The sequence below is a fragment of the Dermacentor silvarum genome, chromosome 11 (genome assembly GCF_013339745.2).
Source record: "Dermacentor silvarum isolate Dsil-2018 chromosome 11, BIME_Dsil_1.4, whole genome shotgun sequence".
Lineage (NCBI taxonomy): Eukaryota > Metazoa > Arthropoda > Arachnida > Ixodida > Ixodidae > Dermacentor > Dermacentor silvarum.
This window is the reverse complement of record NC_051164.1, coordinates 68,305,595-68,324,250: the sequence shown is the minus strand read 5'-3', so window position 1 is coordinate 68,324,250 and position 18,656 is coordinate 68,305,595. Positions and strand designations below refer to the sequence as shown.

Here is an 18,656-nt window from a genome sequence, read left to right as displayed (position 1 = left end):
AGCTTCTCCCGAGAACTCGCTAAGGCGGCAGCGTATCCGTTCTCAATATATACAGCCCGCCAAAGGCCCCGCAGCCCCTCTCCTAACAGCCCATCGAAAGGCCATTTCCATTAGCAGCAGACACCTCCTTAAAGTGGTCGGTGAATTCAATGCCAACCACACCATTTGGGGCTATAAGATGAACTGCAGAAATGGCACCGCGCTTTGGACATTCATCCAGAATGAGGGCTTATCCTTCATCAATGATCTAGACCACCCAGTGCACGAGCAAGACCTATTCCCCCACTCAATGATTGGATTCCGCAGCCATCTATCCACCCAAGTCGTTTCTTTCGGAAGATGTACTAAACCTCAGGAAAGCTGAGCGCACCAGGGCCATATTGGCTCTGGATCTCACCAAGGCTTTCGACAACGTTCACCATTCGGCCATTACGAACGCTCTCTCGAATCTTAACGTAGGGGAACGCGCGCATTTCTATACGTAGCGGCCTTCCTCCGCAACCGAGCGGCAGAAATTACATTCGGTTCACTCACCTCACCAACCTTCTAACTAGACAGCAGAGCTCAGGGCTCAGTCCTCTCTCCATTGCTTTTCAACATTACACTCATACCAATGACGAAAGCCCTCACAATTACCCCCCACCTCTCCCATTAATTATATGGGGATGACATTACACTTTGGACATCCACTAGTAATATGGGCGAAATGGAGGAAACCCTCCAGGTGGGGGCGGACAACGTGTCGGCGCACGCCGCGGCGGTGGGCCTCACCTGCTCACCGAGTAAATCAGAGCTACTGCTCTTACACCTTCCAAGGTGTCCCGCAGGCACGGGTCATCCACCCAATATTCGTATCAACATCTATGATCAACAAATTCCCGAGTTTGATAAAGTGAAGGTACTGGGCAGACAACGGCAAGAATACTGCCACCATTACTAAGCTCGCCAAAACAGTCCACCAGACTATGAGACTGATCTGACGAATTGCGAACCGCCACCGAGGGATGCGGGAACACGACCTCCAACGCCTTATACAAGCCTTCGTAATCAGTAGAGTGGTATACTCCCAACCTTACCTGTTTCCTTACAAGGCGGAGGAAGAAAAAGTAAATGCATTAATCAGGCAAGCCTATAACACGGCCCTCAATCTCCCTAGGTAAACGTCGAATGCCCGTCTCCTCCTTATGGGGGTTCACAATACCCTAGATGAGCTTATCAAAGCCCATCGTACAGCACAACTTGAACGCCTATCATCCACCACTACGGGGCGGCACATTCTCTCCGCCCTGGGCCTCAACCCTACACGCTCCCTCAGACCCACGCACTTCACTCCAGAAGCAATTCAGCCCCATTTAACAATTCATCCACTCCCCAAGAATGTCCACCCAGTCCACCACCCAGCTCGGCGAGAAGATATAGCCACGGCGCTACACAAACACTATCACGCAAATAACAGCGCAGTCTATATGGACGCCGCAGAATATGCCACTCACGAAGCCTATGCCGTGATCGTGGTTTCCAACACACTCCACCCTATAGCTTCTGGTTCGACCAAAGCTCCATTCTCTCTAGAGGCGGAGGAAGCCGCAATCGCCTTGATAATCTCTTCAACCACTGACACCCTGATTTTTAGCGATTCAAAAACAGCAATCCGGAATTTTCCACGAGGCAGGGTGTCACAGACCTGCTTTCAAAATTCTCAATTCCATTCAACCCCCGACCAGATGAATTCAACTCCTATGGGTGCCTGCTCATGTGGGCAACCCTGGGAATGAAGCAGCCCACAACACAGCTCGAGCGCACGTCAACCAAGCAGGGCTAGCTACAGACCCAGGCAGTGCACGCGAACGCATTGTTACCTACAACGAAATTTCTCTCCCTAATAGGGAGCATCGGCTGCAGTATCGCCCCCCCCCCCCCCAGCCCTCCCTCCTAAACTGGAGCAGGTGGCCTGGCTCCTTCTCCAACGCCGTACCTTTCTATCCCCAGCTCACCTTGCCCTTATCCACCCCGGCCTTTCCTCCCCTGAATGCACCCTCTGTGGTGCACCCAGACCAGACTCTCACCATATCCGCTACATTTGCTCTGAGCTCCAGCCACCCTCCGAATGGCAACTCACCGACATAGAGCAATGAGAGGTCGCGGTGTCCAGCTCGGACCCGGCTGCACAAACGCAGCTGGTGGGCTGGGCTCTAAGAGTCACTGAGAGCCATAAGCTCCCGGCCACCCTACGCGATATCGAGCCAACCCATGAATAGGCTGTAAACATAAGGCTGTACAATTAATAAATGTTTTAACCACCACCACTTCTTTGCAATTCATTCGCAACAAAAAAGAGGCCGGCCTTTGAGCTCATCGGCCGGTATCGAGAGTCGAATAATAAAAGATTTTCATGGAGTTTTTATCACGTATTTCATGGAATCTATCCGTTCTACGGAGCCAATGAATAAGGACTGCAATGTAGACCTGTTGCGTTTCAACCACCGCAGGTGCATACGGTTCTTCTGCAACCTTTCCAACACTGTTCGTTTAAATACGACCATTTCTGTGTAGTGAGAAGCAGTTAGACTATATTTCGCAAGAAGCACGACATCTTGTATCAAGCTCTTGAATACAGCAAATAAAACTAGGTTCATTGCTTTATTATCGGGCCAGGGGTGGTACCAACTGTCCTTTGAAGAACCGGAATTAATAAATTATGAAAAAATCACAGCATATCCACGAAGTGAATGATGATGAGTGGGCGAAGCACCGGGGGATCATTCGGGAAAACCACAGCTACGGACGAGAGATAAAAAGAGCGCGCGTCGGGAACGAGAGAGAAAATTACACCATCTTCCCGTAGGGGAACATTGAGTAGTATGCGAAGCAGCCATGGGGTCGACTCAAGGTAGTTTTATCAGCTGTATAAACTTGGACATGCAGCAGCACCAGCAACGCGCAGAACTGTTGTCGACGCCGTCGGCGTTTTGCCCGCGTTCGCACCGAACGCGCGCAATGTGGAACCGGAAGTGGAAGCGGAACCGGAACGCGATCTAGTGAACACTTCATAAAACTACAGGTGGCTACATACTATATCGGAGGAAGGACAGACCCACGCCCTAAGGAGCTTCGCTCCTAAAAGGACTGCAGATCCCATGCCCTGTGGGAATCGATGTTACGCGAAGCAGTGTGCGGGGAGCCCACCAAGTTAACGAAACGACCATGGGAGCACCAACACGTAGGTGGCTCTTTCATGACCTACATGACAAGCCTGTCATGACATTCATGTCATGAGTCCTCAGGAGTCCCTTTAGCTATGCCTAAGGGACCTTAAAGGGAAAGACTTAGTCATGCTCATGACTATGACTTCAACCATCAACCTTTAGCCTTTTCCTTCATTTAGTACCACATCGGAACCCATTTCATTGGTTTTTGAGTGTTAATCTTTTTTCGCTGAGTCATTGTCATTTTTGCTGAGTCATGCTCACCACTATGACTTCTACCACCGTCATTTGTTTCCTTCGCTTATTACCCACGCCCGAAAACATTTCAGTGTTTTTTTAGTGTTACCCCCATATTCAGAGAGGCATCTTAAGTTGAAGCCCACGCTTGACTTGATCTAAGTGGCGCCTGGCATGAACGCGCCCACCACGTCATTGCGTTTCCTCCGGCGCGTTCCCGATAACCATCATTTAAACCAATTCAAGCACGGGCTTCAACTTGAGATGCATTTCTGAATACCGGGGTTAATCTTTTTTCCCTAATTCATTGAAGTTTTTGCTGAGTCATGCTCATACTATGACTTCTACCACCATCCGTTAGTGTTTCCTTCACTTAGTACTCACGTCCGAACCCATTTAAGTGACTTTTGAGAATTAATCTTTTTTCGCTGAGTCATTGTCACTTTTACTGAGTCATGCTCATAGTATGGCTTCTACCACCATTCTTTAGTGTTTCCTTCACTCAGTAACCACGTCGGAACCCATTTCAGTGGCTTTTGAGTGTTAATCTTTTTTCGCTAAGTCATTGCCATTCTTGCTGGGTCATGCTCATGACTATGACATCTAACATGATCCTTTAGTGTTTCCTTAACTTAGTACCCATGTCCGAACCCATTTCAGTGGTTTTTGTGTTAATCCTTTTTCGCTGAGTCAGTCATTTTTGCTGAGTCATGCTCATGACTATGACTTCCACCATGATCCTTTAGTGTTTCTTTCCCTTAGTACCCACGTCCGAACCCATTCCATTGGTTTTTGAGTGTTAGTCTTTTTCGTTGGGTCATTGCCATGACCTACATGACACGCATCTTATGACATTTATGTCACGACCTATCACTTACTCATCATACACTCCTGTCATACTATGCCAATTTTGGTACCTACCATGTTAACGAAACGACCATGAGAGCACCAAGACGTAGGCGGCTGTTTCATGACCTACATGACACCGATGTCATGGCATTCATGTCATGTCATATCATTTACATTCGTCATATACTCTTGTCATAGTATGCCACTTTTGGTACATACCAAGTTAACGAAACCCCAATGGCAGCAAAAGGACGTAGGCGGCTAGATAGATAGATAGATAGATAGAAAAATAGATAGATAGATAGATAGATAGATAGATAGATAGATAGATAGATAGATAGATAGATAGATAGATAGATAGATAGATAAATAGATAGATAGATAGATAGATAGATAGATAGATAGATAGATAAATAGATAGATAGATAGATAGATAGATAGATAGATAGATAGATAGATAGATAGATAGATAGATAGATCTACCTCTATCTATCTATCAAAGTAGCAAACGTTCACCAAGAAAAATCACAGCATATCCACGGGGTGAATGATGATGAGTGGGCGAAGCTCCGGAGGGAATCATCGGATCTCCCGCTTAAGGGGACGCTAGCACAAACGCATTAGAAACGTGCAGTACTCTCTAGTAAGGGGGAGCGGCCACAGCGTCTTACGCAGCCATTTACACATGCCGGAACGTGCACCGCGTTTGCCGACGCCATCACATGACTGCTGAGAGAGTATACCCCCCCCCCCCCCCCCCCGTATTCATAAACGCTCCTCGACTTGAACTTGACTTGCCACCGCTTTGGGCAGCGCGTTCGAAACGCGTTGAAGGTAAGGCGGAGAGGCCACAGCGTCTTACACCAGCTTCTTACACGGGCCGTAACGCGCTAGCACAAACGCGTTAGAAACGCGCTAGAAACGCGGCCTTTCGTTAATGTTGGGTATTTATTGCCATCGTGGTGCGTGTGTCTATGTGCGCTTCGTGGCGTAGTGGTTAGCACCGCGCGTTCGGAAGCGAGGGGTCCCTGGTTCGATTCCGCGCTACGGACACAACTTTCGGAATTTTTGTTTTTTCATAAAACGCCGGAAGCGTTCTCCGGAAGCTGGCTTCCGGAACCGGAAGTGGAAATGGAAGTGAAACCGGAAGCGGAAGTCGACTTCCGGTTATACTATACGTATACATATATATGTATATATGGGTATACCTACATATACGGACTCACAACGCCATCTATTGAGCAATTCATAAAACTAGACGTAGCTACCTACTACGACGGGGACGAACGGGTGCCGCTATAAGGAGCTTCGCCCCTAAAACGCTTCGCATTTAAAACATTCTAGGTCAAGTCTTTATCTTCTCAGTTAAAGGCTTAAAGGCACTGTAGTATAACACGCGCGATGTATGCACACACGCCACAAGCGGGACAGCATGGCAACGGCTGCGCCGACGACGCGTCAAGCTTCCTCGTAATTCATTCGCAATCAAAAGAGGCCGGCATTTGAGCTCATGGGCCGGTATCGAGAGTCGAACTACGAACTAGAATGCCTCGTGCTACTTTCTACGGAGCCAATGAATAAGGACTGCAATGTAGACCTGTTTCGTTTCAACCACAGCAGGTGCACACGGTTCTTCTGCAACCTTTCTAACACTGCTCGACTAAACTACGACTATTTCTGTGTAGTGAGAAGCAGTTAGACTATATTTCGCAAGAAGCACGACATCTTCTATCAAGCTCTTCGATACAGAAATAAAATTAGGTTTATTGTTTTATTATCGGGCCAGGGGTGGTACCAGCTGTCCTTCGAAGAATCTGGCATAATAATTATGAAAAGCACTGCAGATCACACGTACTGTAGGAATCTATGTTATACGAAGAATTTTGCAGGTACAGTGCCGTCCAGTGCTGTGTAGAGCGCACGAGCGGCCGGCCTCGTTCTCCAGGGCGACACCTGGCGGCAGTTGCTGGGTCCGAGATAGTGTACGCAGGATCTGCAGTCGGCCTGAGGGCACTTGCGGCACCACAATCATCATAGAATGATTCTGAAGGAAGCGTATATGGGCTGATACCACGAGCCGGCCTTTCGCAACAAATGAAGCGCTCACGGACTGTAAGGATAACGAAGGCGCTCACGAACATCGCCTCTGGTTAAATGCAACACGCGCAATTGTGCACGTTTATTAGGACGCGCATGCTCCAGGGCACGCTATTTCGGACCCAGCAACAGACCAACAGACCATCGGAGTACAAATCGCGGTGTGCACGGTGCCAGAGGTTGAAAGGCAGGGGTTTGAAATTGAAAGGGCAGTTCTGGCAGTAAACAGGGAAATTTGGACTCTAGCTAAAGCAATGAATTTTACGGTCATTTACATCAACCGAGAAGTGCACCGAGCAGGCCGCGAAGGCGCTTTTGTGCGTGATGGGATACATTTTAGTGAAAGGGTAGCAACAACGGTCGGACGTCGATTCGCGGCGCGAGCTGTAGCTTTTTAACACGAAAGTGTTTTATGCCGGGGTCCACCAAGACTTCACTGACGTATTTCCGTCACGGAAATACGTCATAGAACATAATACAAAGAAAGAAACCAGAAGAAAAAGTCCCACAAACATGCAAAATTTGGAAATCGAACCCTCGACCTCTCGGTCCGCGACGATAGATCGCCGAGCGTTTAACCCATTGCGCCACAAACGCATTTGCACAGAGGTACACAGACGCGCCTTATATATCTAACACTCCTCCGTGTACCCACCGCGCTCTTGCTCGGGGCGGTGCCGCCGCCTACGAGCAGAAAAGAGAAGTACTGCATTATGACACTAACGCGCACCGACAGTGAACGCTTCGGTGGTCTCAGCACTACGACGCCTCGATGCCAGCATTCGAAGGGACGCTGGCATCAAGAAGCACTACCAACGCCACCTAGGTGGCGTTCACCGTACTCAGCACAGCGGAGCGTGGCCTCCGCAATTAGCTCTGAAAATGTTTCTGAAGTTGATCGCGGAGGCTGCAATTACGACGCGCTGTACGCGCTGATTTGACTCGGTGACGATTCAGTTACGTGCTTTGTCTTGCGCGTTGTATTAGTGTGTCAGTTACGTGCTTCGTCTTTCGCGTTGTGCTAGCGTGTGCAGCGTAGTGCAGCTTCCATATGCACGACGGTTGCTCATGGTCATCGACGTTGGTAGTCGTGATGGAGGAGACGTGCCACCAGGCGTCAGCGTGGGTCCATCAACGCCTAAGGGCGCTTTAGCCACAAAACACCAATAGACATTATATATCAATGTGCAATAAACATTACACTACTTCTGTGAAGACACGTTTCACTTTCGTGTTCTATACCGATTCCTATATAAGAGGGATCAACCACATTTTTAGGCGGGCCCCAGACAATCAGGAAGCAGGATTAAGTATTGAACGTAGTGAAACACCAGTGAAGGGCAGAATTAGACGACCAGGAGTCAGGAAAAGACACAGAAAGGACAAGAATAGAGAAGGTAAAATGTGCTACATTAACATGCAGGGTGGTCGCAAGCAGGCAAGATGGCTGGAAATTCAAACGCAGCTGAATGATGAAGCAATTAGCATGTACGCCTTGACCGAAACGCATCTACGAGATTTTTAGGAGCCGCCTGTAATTGACGATATTGTATGGGAAGGGTGCATCAGAATGACCGGGTCAAGGAAAGGCGGAGGCATAGGTATAATAACTAGGCGAGGCCTGAAGTGAGAAAGGGTAAAAGCGACATGTAAGGAGCATTTATGGATTAGCGGCACATGGCAAGGTAAAAAGACGTAGCTGGGAGTAGCTTACCTATGGACAGGTAGTGATAGAAGAGAAAAAAATAAGGAATTGGTTGATTGCATAAGAATCGATATTAATGAGTTCAGTAAATCGGGCCAGGTGATATTAGTGGGGGTTATGAAAGCGCACATGGACGATTTAGACGGATATACTGATTACAACGGCTCTCTAGTGCTGGATCTGTGTGATGAACAGAACCTTATAGTAGTTAACAGGGAGAATAAGTGTCACGGACAGGTAACGTGGCAATGCGGAAACAGGCAGTCATGTATAGAATACGCCTTAGTCTCTGAAATGGTCTACGAACAACTAGACCAAATGATAATAGACGAAAATGGAAAAAATAGCCTGAGAAGCGATCATAGACGTTTAGCATTAAAGTTTGGGCGAGATACCAGCACAGAACATGAACCAACAGCCTCAGATTTTTAAAAAATGAATGACCAGCAAATAACAGATCGGCAAACAACATAAAGAAAATTCAGGCTTTTCCTACAGCAGTCTGGGAATATAAGGAACTGGTGGACGTTATGCAGCATGAAATAACGCGGACACGGCAAAACAATTGTTGGATTGGAAAGAGGAAACCACGTAAGTGGTGGAACAAGGAAATTAAACAAGCTATAGGAGAGCGTAAAGAGGCATCTAGGGCTCATCGCGAAGCAAAAAAAGTTGGGATTACAAGAAGAAGAGGTGCTCCTTAGATGGAATACATACCGAGAAAAGAAAAGGGTTGCGGGTGAGCTAGTGCAAGAGAAAATTAAATGCGCAAGTCAACGTTGGGTGCATAACATTCACAAAAGAGACAAAGGCGCTCCAAAAAGATTCTGGAACCATATAAAAGCACTCGGAGCTCCAACTAAAAACTCGCAAATGGCTATAAGAGATGAAGACGGTAACATCTACGAAGGAGACGATGCGCTGCGGTACATCACAGACGTTATTAGGGATAACTTCGGCACGAGAAAAAGCATAGTTCAGACAACAGGTCCAGCAACAGCAGAGAGGCCAGAGAGTCCAAAATTTAGCATAGAAAGCTTTTATTGGAAAAGAGGCAGCAGAAAATGTCCCTAACAACACGGCAGTAGGATCCGATGAAATCCCAATACAGCTAATCAAAAACCTCGGTCCAAAGAGCAAGGCACTGCTGACTAATGCCATAGAGCAAGTGATTAAAACAAAGAAAATTCCCGTTGGATGGCGTGAAAGCAAGATGAATCTCATCTACAAAGGCAAAGGAGATAAGGATAAGACGAGCTCGTACAGGCCAGTTACAGTAACGTCGGTGATATATAGAATGGCAATGCAAGCCATAAAATTAGAGCTATCAAAGTGGGTGGAGGAAAACGATGTATTGGGGGAACTACAGAATGGGTTCAGGCCAGGCAGACGCTTAGAAGACAATATGTTTGTACTAACTCAGTGCATAGAGATTTCAGTAGCTCAGAAACGACCTTTATGGATAGCATTTCTAGATGTTAAAGGAGCTTATGACAACGTAGACAGGCAATTGGTGTGGGATATTCTTCAATACGAAGGCATAGATAACGATTTAGTGGAGCTGCTAAGGGATATATAGAGACAACCAAGTACAAGTGGCATGGGAAGGTCGAAAAGGAAATGAAATGGTGGGAATTCACCAAGGATTGAAGCAAGGATGCCCTCTGTCACCATTGTTGTTCACGCTTTACGTCAAGGGTATAGAAAGACGACTGGAAAACAGCGATAGGTTTTCATTTATGCTACATGCGTAATGGACAAATGGTGCAACAGAATGTCCCTGGACTGATGTACGCAGACTACATTGTGCTACTAGCGGACAATAAAAAAGATTTACAGATACTTGGGAATATCTATGGAAATGCAGCAACAAATCTGGGCCTTGAGTTTAGCACAGAGAAATCAGGAATTATGATCTTTAATGAAGAGACGAGTAACTTCGTGGTGTCAATTCAACAGCAAGTAATACCCATAATGAAGCAATATAAGTACCTCAGCGTACACATAAACGAAGGAAAGAATTACTCAAGCAACCACCAAGATAATCTGAAAATAAAGGGGAAGCGGAATGCAGCAATAATGAAACACAGAACACTGTGGGACCACAATAAGTATGAGGTGGTGCGTGGAATCTGGAAAGGAGTAATGGTGCCAGCGCTAACATTCGCAAATGCCATTATATGCTTAAAATCGGATATCTTATCGAGTTTGGAAGTTAATGAAAGATCAGAAGGCCGGTTGGCTTTGGGAGCCCACGGTAATACCACAAATGAGGCAGTGCAGGGTGACATGGGTTGGGCCTCTTTTGAAGTCAGAGAAGCGCAGAGCAAAATTAGTTTTAAAGAAATGATCTGTAAACTTGCCGTGAGCCGCTTGCCACGCCTTTCTCGGGCGCGTCAAGGGCGTGCCTCCTCTTTCGAGCATTATCTTTCTATCCTCCGTCGAATGCGAACAGGGCACATGCGGTGCATTCTTGCACCTACACTTTCCCTCAATCGAATACATTGAAATACAACAAATACAATAACAAACATTTTATATCTTAAAGTATCGGTTTTTCGTTTTGAATGCTATAAATTTGTCATGACAAACGGACATCGAGTGAATTATTAAATTTTGCACTTTTTTGCCGCGAGTGGCGACAGTGAGGCGAAAGCTTACAAGCGGATGCGTTCTAGAGGGTCGCACGCCCGAGGGAGTTGATACGGGGAGCAGTCGCCAGGGGTGCTGCAGTGCTATTAACGATAAAATCTATGCGATAATGACGCACAAAGTCAGTCATGACTATGATCTGTCCATTCCCTCTCTATTAGGGGAATGGCAACGCAGCGCTGCGGACATGGCTGTTCACCGCAGGTGCTTTCACTGAGGTGGTCATTAAGGCCACCGCTTTACCAACTGAAACGACACTCTAGACTATTGAGACGGGGGCAACGGCTGTCGATGCAAAATTGCTGTGCGGTATTGTAGGGTCCGTAGTGACGCAGCACAATGAAAATGCACCAGGTTATCTGCGTGCGCGAAGTCTCCGCGATGCATTGCGAAGCGATGCATCGCTTGCGACCGCTTGCCCAGTGAAGGTGCCTCCATGTGCATGTACGCAGAATTTGAGTGTGTTGTTCACTCCAATGTGCTTGCCGATATCCTCTGCTGCTGAGCTAACAGCGGTCGCAGATGGATATCATAACGACAGCGCAGCAATCGCATTTTGGCGGTTGAGGGCTCTTGTGTGTAGTTAGTAAATGAGACTTCGAACGCAGGAAGGTGTTGCAATTGTTTAGTGTGCTGTGCTTGTGATGAAGAAATGCCATCGCACTGGGTGTGTTTGCGCTCACCGCTGATCGTGTTTGCGACACTGCGGCTCCGATACATCACTGATGACAGAGCAGCCATTTCAAATGACAGCTGCGATACGTTGTCGTTCGAAAACAGTACGCACTGCTCAGGATCGTCATCCACCACGGCGCATCGACGCATTGCAAGCAGCTACAGTGACGTGCCGATAATTATTTGCTGTGCGCTACGTCGCCACACTACAGGCAATGAACCGTGTTGTGGGGCCATCACAGCCCAAGAAGATATATGCACAAGCCAGCGAAAGTCGCTGCTTTTTATATATATATATATATATAGTGGTGCAAAGTACGTTACCGATGACAGTGCGTTGTCCGTGTTTTATTTCGCCGGTCAAGGATTGTTAATGCCTGCCAGTTCCGCACCACGTCGCTATTGCCGAAAAATAGGTTGAGCGCGCCCACCAACCGTGGTGGGCGCGCACAAGAGTTACATGCCTCGCGCGGGGCGTGACCTATGGTTTTGATTGACAGGCGAACTCGTGCTAAACTCGTGCATCGCGATACCCCCCTCGAGTTGCACTCGTGAACATGGCGGCGGCAGCAGCAGCTTGTGTCATTGCATCCAGCGGCAGTAAGCTTTATTATGACTGTCTGGACTCGTTCACCTACATGACCGACGTAGAGTTTCAGCGTCATTTATGCCTTTCCAAAACGTCAGTGCGCTGGCTGTGTGACGAGTTAAGGCGAGGCCCTCGTCTGCGGAGAAGAAGCGTTGCGGGCAAATGATGTTTTCCGAGCACAGAGTCGTGTGACTAGGCTGCGGAGGAAAAGTTCGTGCGATCAGCTTCGGCTTCTCTCCGGTATCAAGAGTTGCTCGTCCACCACGCCTCAGCCCCGGGCCAGGTCCGGCGTCGTCATCGGAGTACTGGGGCACCTGCGAGCACCTGGGGTTCAACCCGGACCAAATAACCAGCGCACGCGAAGGGGTCACATAATGTGACCCCCTCAGAATGGACGCCGGGCTGCCTTCCGGTGCAACAGGTGCCGAGATCAGTTTTCGCAGTTGCACGGTACCGCTGCACTGCACGGGCAGAGAGGCGAAGGAACTTACTTCGCCAACACGGACCGCCTCGGCCGTCCGAGCGACCACCTCTCAAGGCTGCAAATTATTTGGCTCGCGTACTGCGTGAGCAAAAGCGTAGACATATGGGTGTTGAAGGGGATGACCGGCGACTCGTTTACTCTCTCGGAGCACGCCATCGCCGACTGAAGGAACTACCCCCGTGAGGTCACGAGGGACGACCTGCTGGCACGACCTCCACACGGTGGCCCCGGGTAGGTAGCGCAAGTTGACGAGTGCCTTCTTCGCAGCGAGCAAAAGTACAATCGAGTGCACCTACTGATGGGCGACAACTTTCCGCTGAGCCGCCGAAATTACGGTGCTGTTAAAGATGGTGGCCCATGGGTGTTTGGCATGTTCTGCGCGACCAGAGGGGTGCTACCCAGTATAAAGACTTTCCTGCGGTTGTTAGAAAGCATCGCTCGACGCTAGCCAGTATGAAGGTGCATCGGAAAGTAAAACACAATAAAGCGTAGTTTTCTGACCCTTGCATGAGTGTTTTCCGGCATTCCTGAGTGCTTACACTGTAAGCGTGCGGCAAACCACTTGTGCACTAGCCGACGCTCACTTCGTCTCGCAGCTGGGGCAGCTGGAGTACTTCGCGCATCGAGGCACCCTACTCGCACCCTACTCGCACCTTTTTTTTTAGCGCGAGCAACGAGCGATCTGTTAAAAGCCCAGTGGGAAAACCAGGCACACACCAATCTGTCCTCGGAAATGGGAGCGCAAGCACGTAGCGAGCCGCACCAATCCAATCCCGAGGAAAGATAAGGAGCAACGAGCGATCTGTTGAAAGCCCAGTGAGAAGACCAAGTGCACACCAATCGGTGCTCGGAAATGCTAGCGCAAGCACGTAGCGAGCCGCACCAATCCAATCCCGAGGAAAGAGAAGGAGCAACGAGCGATCTGTTCAAAGCCCAGTGAGAAAACCAAGCCCACACCGATCGGTGCTCGGAAATGCTAGCGCAAGCACGTAGCGAGCCGCGCCAATCGAATCCAGAGAAAAAAAGAGGAGGGTGAGCGTGCCCTCGTGGTAAACGCGAAACGTATTAAACTACAAATTAGTTTAATACATATTCAATGTATATCTTGTAAACTTTAAAATGCTTACAACCCACGTTAATGTGACTAATATTAAGGAGGATTTTAAAAAATGCTTGATTGTACTAAACGCATTTATTTTATAACAATTGCTTGTGCCTGTTGAGCAGTCGGTGGAACGACAAACAAGTGAAAGAAGGCAGGACCCTGCACCGACCGTATGATCACGTGAGCCCCAGTTTGTCGACCGCCCATATGGCAACGCCCAAGGGATGATAGCCACCTAGAGTGAATCTAGACAAACCAATGAAACTGTAGGCGTGCCGACGGAAAAAACTTTCTCTTGTTACCATTAGTTCTTTCATCTTGGGGCGTCGCCAGAGCTCGTGAAGATCCCGAGTTTCGCCAAACTCGGCGCATCTTGCACAGCACCCCAGGCCTCAAGCCATCACCTTCAGAATGCTTCAAAGCGACACGTTCCCTACGCAGAACAGGCTACATCACTACATGCCTGAGCTACACACAACATCATATTGCGAAAATTGCCTTAAACGCTAGACGTACATCACTTGCTCTGGCCGTGTGGTCGGACCCACGCAAACAAGAATCAAGACTCCGCCAGGCTACAAGAAGCACTACGCAGCACGGACCTGGGCCGTCCAGCGAGCCCACGATGCAGCCAGGGAGCTAAAACTCCCAGTCCCAACGTGGGAGTAGCCCGCTCTATGGGGCCTTGCGCCCCGAAGCCCGCAGGGCCTTACAATAAAGTTATCCCATCCATCCATCCATTGTGAGACAGAGTATGTGACCGAGTCATAAAACTGCTAAAGTGCCTCTAGTATAACGCGCACGATACATGTACCCGGCATAAACGGGATATAAACTATAGGCTGATGATGATGATGATAACGGCATCGCCGACGACGTGTCAACCTGTAATACCTTCGCAATAAAAAGAGGCAGGCCTTTAAATTCAGATCATGGCCCTGGCACATCACGCACTTCCTACGGAGCCAATAGACATAGAGAAAGAAATTCAACAAGAGGGGACACTCTGCAAAAACTGGCAACAGGAAACACGTCACCATACGTCACGCTATACTTTTGACACCGAACGTTAGCTGCCGCGAGCATCGAAAAAAAAAAGAAAGTGAACTTAAGTTAACAGGCATTGATTTATTTTTTAAATTCTATGCCACGAAAACTAAAACGTTGTGCGTTTAAATGAACTTGGGTATTGCGACTTATTTTCCTTGCCTTACCTAGCCACAGGTCAATGACGTGCCAGATGCATGCGTCATCCGCCAAACACTCTCCCGAAGCCAGCGAGGACGGCTGCGCGCGCGTTTGAGCGCTCGCGCGCGGCGCCCCGGCTGTCTCTCATTCTTTTTTTTTAAAGACGATAGTCTTTCTTGGGGAACTTAAACGCTGAAAATTTGGTCTGTCTGTCTGTCTGTCTGTCACCCGATTCAGCCACCCGGCCAAAGTTGGACCACTTGCTTACCGCCCACACTACTTAAACTGGTACGGCTGTTCATACTTGTGAACGTTATCGATCACAAAGTAAATATTACTCGTATCTGAGGCGCAACATCACTAGGTAAGTATTAGGAGGTGTGTTCCTTTAATAGAAAGTACATAGATACGTAACTCTAAAAACCCTAGTTTCTTAAGCTGCGCTGAAAATGCCATGCTATGCGCGCCGATGAACGACGTTCCCCGACTGCGCGCCGACGAGCGCCCTCTGCCATGGAGGAAGGAAACCCTCTGCACAAGCTCATGTTTGCCGATGTATTGGCAGATGGCGTCCATGTCTCACGCAGCGCCTCCTCAATTTTATCAATGCCAGCCAGATGCGGCCCATTCAACATAAAGGAAGCGCTGTCTGAGGCAGGTCAAAACATAAATGGCCGCTTGATGAAATAATGCGGTAAAATGAAATCTGTTCAAACAAACCTCCATTGCATTTATCATGCCAGGACGGAAATGGTACGAGAACAGCATCACGGGTGGCCGCGGATCAGACCAGCACTTATGTAGTACGGCCGGCAGAAGACTATCGTCTTTCGACGACATTTGCAGCGAAGCACGCAGATACGCGGCAATTTTTTTTTTTATGTAACGTGGTTTATTGGGCTTTCGGCGTATTCTTGTGTTCTTTATGCACTGGGACAAGACACCACTGCACTATTGGACTACGGCAAGGTGAGAAATCTTGTTTCACACTCTACGACGCAATTAGGCTTACGGCACGGGAACGAGACTTAAGACGTAGTTAGCGAAAAACAGCTCGGCCATCCTGGTGCAGTTAATTTGATTTAATGAATCGTGCTGGGACATGTTTCCGACGCTTCCTAGGGGATTATTGTAACTTATTTCGGTTTTTGAGGCACACTGGCCGCACAGGGCGCCGTGACGCAGTTAGCGAGAACTAACTCGGCCGTGGTGCTTAGTTGTAATCTTAACTGGGATTCATAGCGCTAAAACGACACAAGGACGAGGAAGAACACGGGACGAGCACTACAGTTAGCGCTCGTCCCGTGTTCTTCCTCGTCCTTGTGTCGTTTTAGCGCTATGAATCCCAGTTAAGATTACAATGACCCACCAACACGCCCAAACTTCTTCCCTGCTAACTTGGTGCGTAGTCTAGTGCATGCATCTTGCTAGGAGAAGTTTGTGCCGCTTTCTTTGACGCCAGACATTATTGAAAAGTAATTTCGTTACTTTCAGGGGTACTTTTGAGGCACGCTGGTCGCACAGCGCGCTGTGACGCAGTTAACGATAAGCAGCTCGGCCGGGGTGATAAAGTGAGTTTGGCGTGTAATGAATCTTGGAGCAATGCCTCCTTTACTAGATGCCTGCCGCGTTGTCCGATAAACCCGGTTCCGTGCCCTCTCCCTTTTTTCGTCTCCGCGGAAAGGCAACGAGCGCCCCTGATGGCGCACGCCTGCAACCTAGATCACGTGATGCGGCCTCTGAGATTACTGTAGCATTTCTTACCGTCTCGGAGGCGGCAGACGCTATCAACGCGCCGGCGGAAGTATCCGGCCGCCGCTGCCGCCGTCGCCGGAAGTTGAAAAGGCAACGAGCGCCGCCTCACGGAATTCATGCAGAACTAAGGGAACCGCCGCCCCAATGGGAAAGCGAGCGACGCGGCGGGCATCTAGTAAAGGAGGCATTGCTTGGAGGGACAAGTTTGTGACGTTTTTCGTGGCCCCGCAACAACATATACCTTCTTTCGGTACTCGCGTCTCTTGAAAAGACGATGGGCGATTGCCAAGAGTGATAACATGGGATTGTCTGGCGGGCGCCGGCAGAACGCGCGAACGAAGAACATATCAGAAACTTGTAATTCGAAAATACCGTCTACTAAAGGACTGAAAACAGGCTTTGCACCCACGCATTTGTCTTGAGTGCCTGTTGCGTCCGTCTGTGTGTATGTAACGTACCGTGGCGTCACCCGAGGCCAAGTTTTGCAAACGCGAAGTTGCCAGTGTATTTGTGCGGCTAAAGTGCAGGAAATAATGCCCGGAAATGGGGGAATGGTTGCAAATCGGATGTTTTCATATTTTAGGGTATTGTTTGGGATGAGTCGTGTATTTTCTACGCCATATATGTATAAAAGCGAGTTGCTTTTGTTTGTAATGCCGCCCATTCACCGCTTTCGCACGTTTCGCCTCTACACGCAGTATTCCTATATCTAACTACCAAATGACACATGCTTGTAACATGCTGTTTCGTGCTTGTAAATGTAACATGCTTGTAATTTTCTTTCAGCTGATGCCGTCCAGTGGAGCTTCATAAAGCAACTACTGCTTACCTGGGGTCACAACGTTGGATGAACGCACAAAAAGCGCGGAACGAGCTTTTATATAGAGCAAAATAAATCTTTCCTCATTTGACAAGGAGTCTTGCGTCTACTTTGTGAAATTGCACGTGGCACAGATTTGATGGGACTTGACAAGATCGTTCGCAATCATTTTTATCAAACAATAAACCGACTTCCGCACGAAGACCGTGCGCGGTCGGGCAAGAACACAAAAAAAAAAGAAAAATGTTGTCGCAGTTTCACCTGAAAGGCGAAGCATCAATTGCGATAGCAAATTTGTAGAGAGCTATACGGAGTAATGATAGTAGCTTTATCAGCTGTATAAACTTGGACATGCAGCAGCACCGGCAACACGCAGAACTGTTGTCGACGCCGTCGGCGTTTTGCCCGCGTTCGCTCAAAATGCGTGCGGCGTTGGTGACTGTTGCCGGAGCCTCTGATATAAATAGGCACTTGGTGCCGCAGCTAAACGTCGCCTCCCTTCCCTCCCCCTCCCCCCCCCCTCCCCCACGGCCTCTCGCCTGTCGGAAGAAGGCGCGTTTGCTCTACATATATGGCGATTGTAAAGGAGGAAAGAGACGCCTACTTCTGCAGCCCTTAAGCGAGCACGGCGCAGAACGCGCGTTTGTTCTCCGCCGTGCGTTCACTCCCCGTGAAAGCGCGCGCCCCTCACGCCCTTTCACTCGCACATACAGCGTTCGGCGCGCGGCGACGATTTCATCTCCATTGACGTCATAGGGAACCTCACGGCGACGGCGACGCCAACGCAGAAATCTGCTTTTGAGTGTCCATATAATTGCTATCGCAATAAAAGCACTGCAGATCCCACGGCCTGTGGGAATCGATGTTATGCGAAGCAGTGTGCGGGGAGCCCACCAAGTTAACGAAACGACCATGGGAGCACCAAGACGTAGGCGGCTCTTTCATGACCTACATGACAAGCACGTCATGACATTCATGTCATGAGTCCTCAGGAGTCTCTTTAGCTACGCCTAAGGGACCTTAAGGCGAAAGACAATCATGCTCATGACTATGACTTCGACCATCCACCTTTAGCCTTTTCCTTCACTTAGCATCACATTGGAACCCATTCCATTGGTTTTTGAGTGTTAATCTTTTTTTGCTGAGTCATTGTAATTTTTGCTGAGTCATTCTCACGACTATGACTTCTACCACCAACCACCCTTTATTGTTTTCTTCACTTAGTACCTACGTCCGAATTCATTTCAGTGGTTTTTGAGTGTTACCCTCATATTCAGAAATGCATCTTAAGTTG

The 18,656-nt window shown here is 48.6% G+C and overlaps 1 long non-coding RNA gene across 1 annotated transcript; it reads left to right on the top strand.

Annotated features, from left to right (window-relative positions):
• The first annotated feature begins 15,717 nt into the window (after nucleotides 1-15,717).
• LOC125941636 (uncharacterized) lies at nucleotides 15,718-17,450 on the top strand. The gene is made up of 2 exons (XR_007464513.1): nucleotides 15,718-15,756; nucleotides 17,329-17,450. It is a non-coding gene; the product is annotated as an uncharacterized LOC125941636 (long non-coding RNA).
• Nucleotides 17,451-18,656: the final 1,206 nt, after the last annotated feature.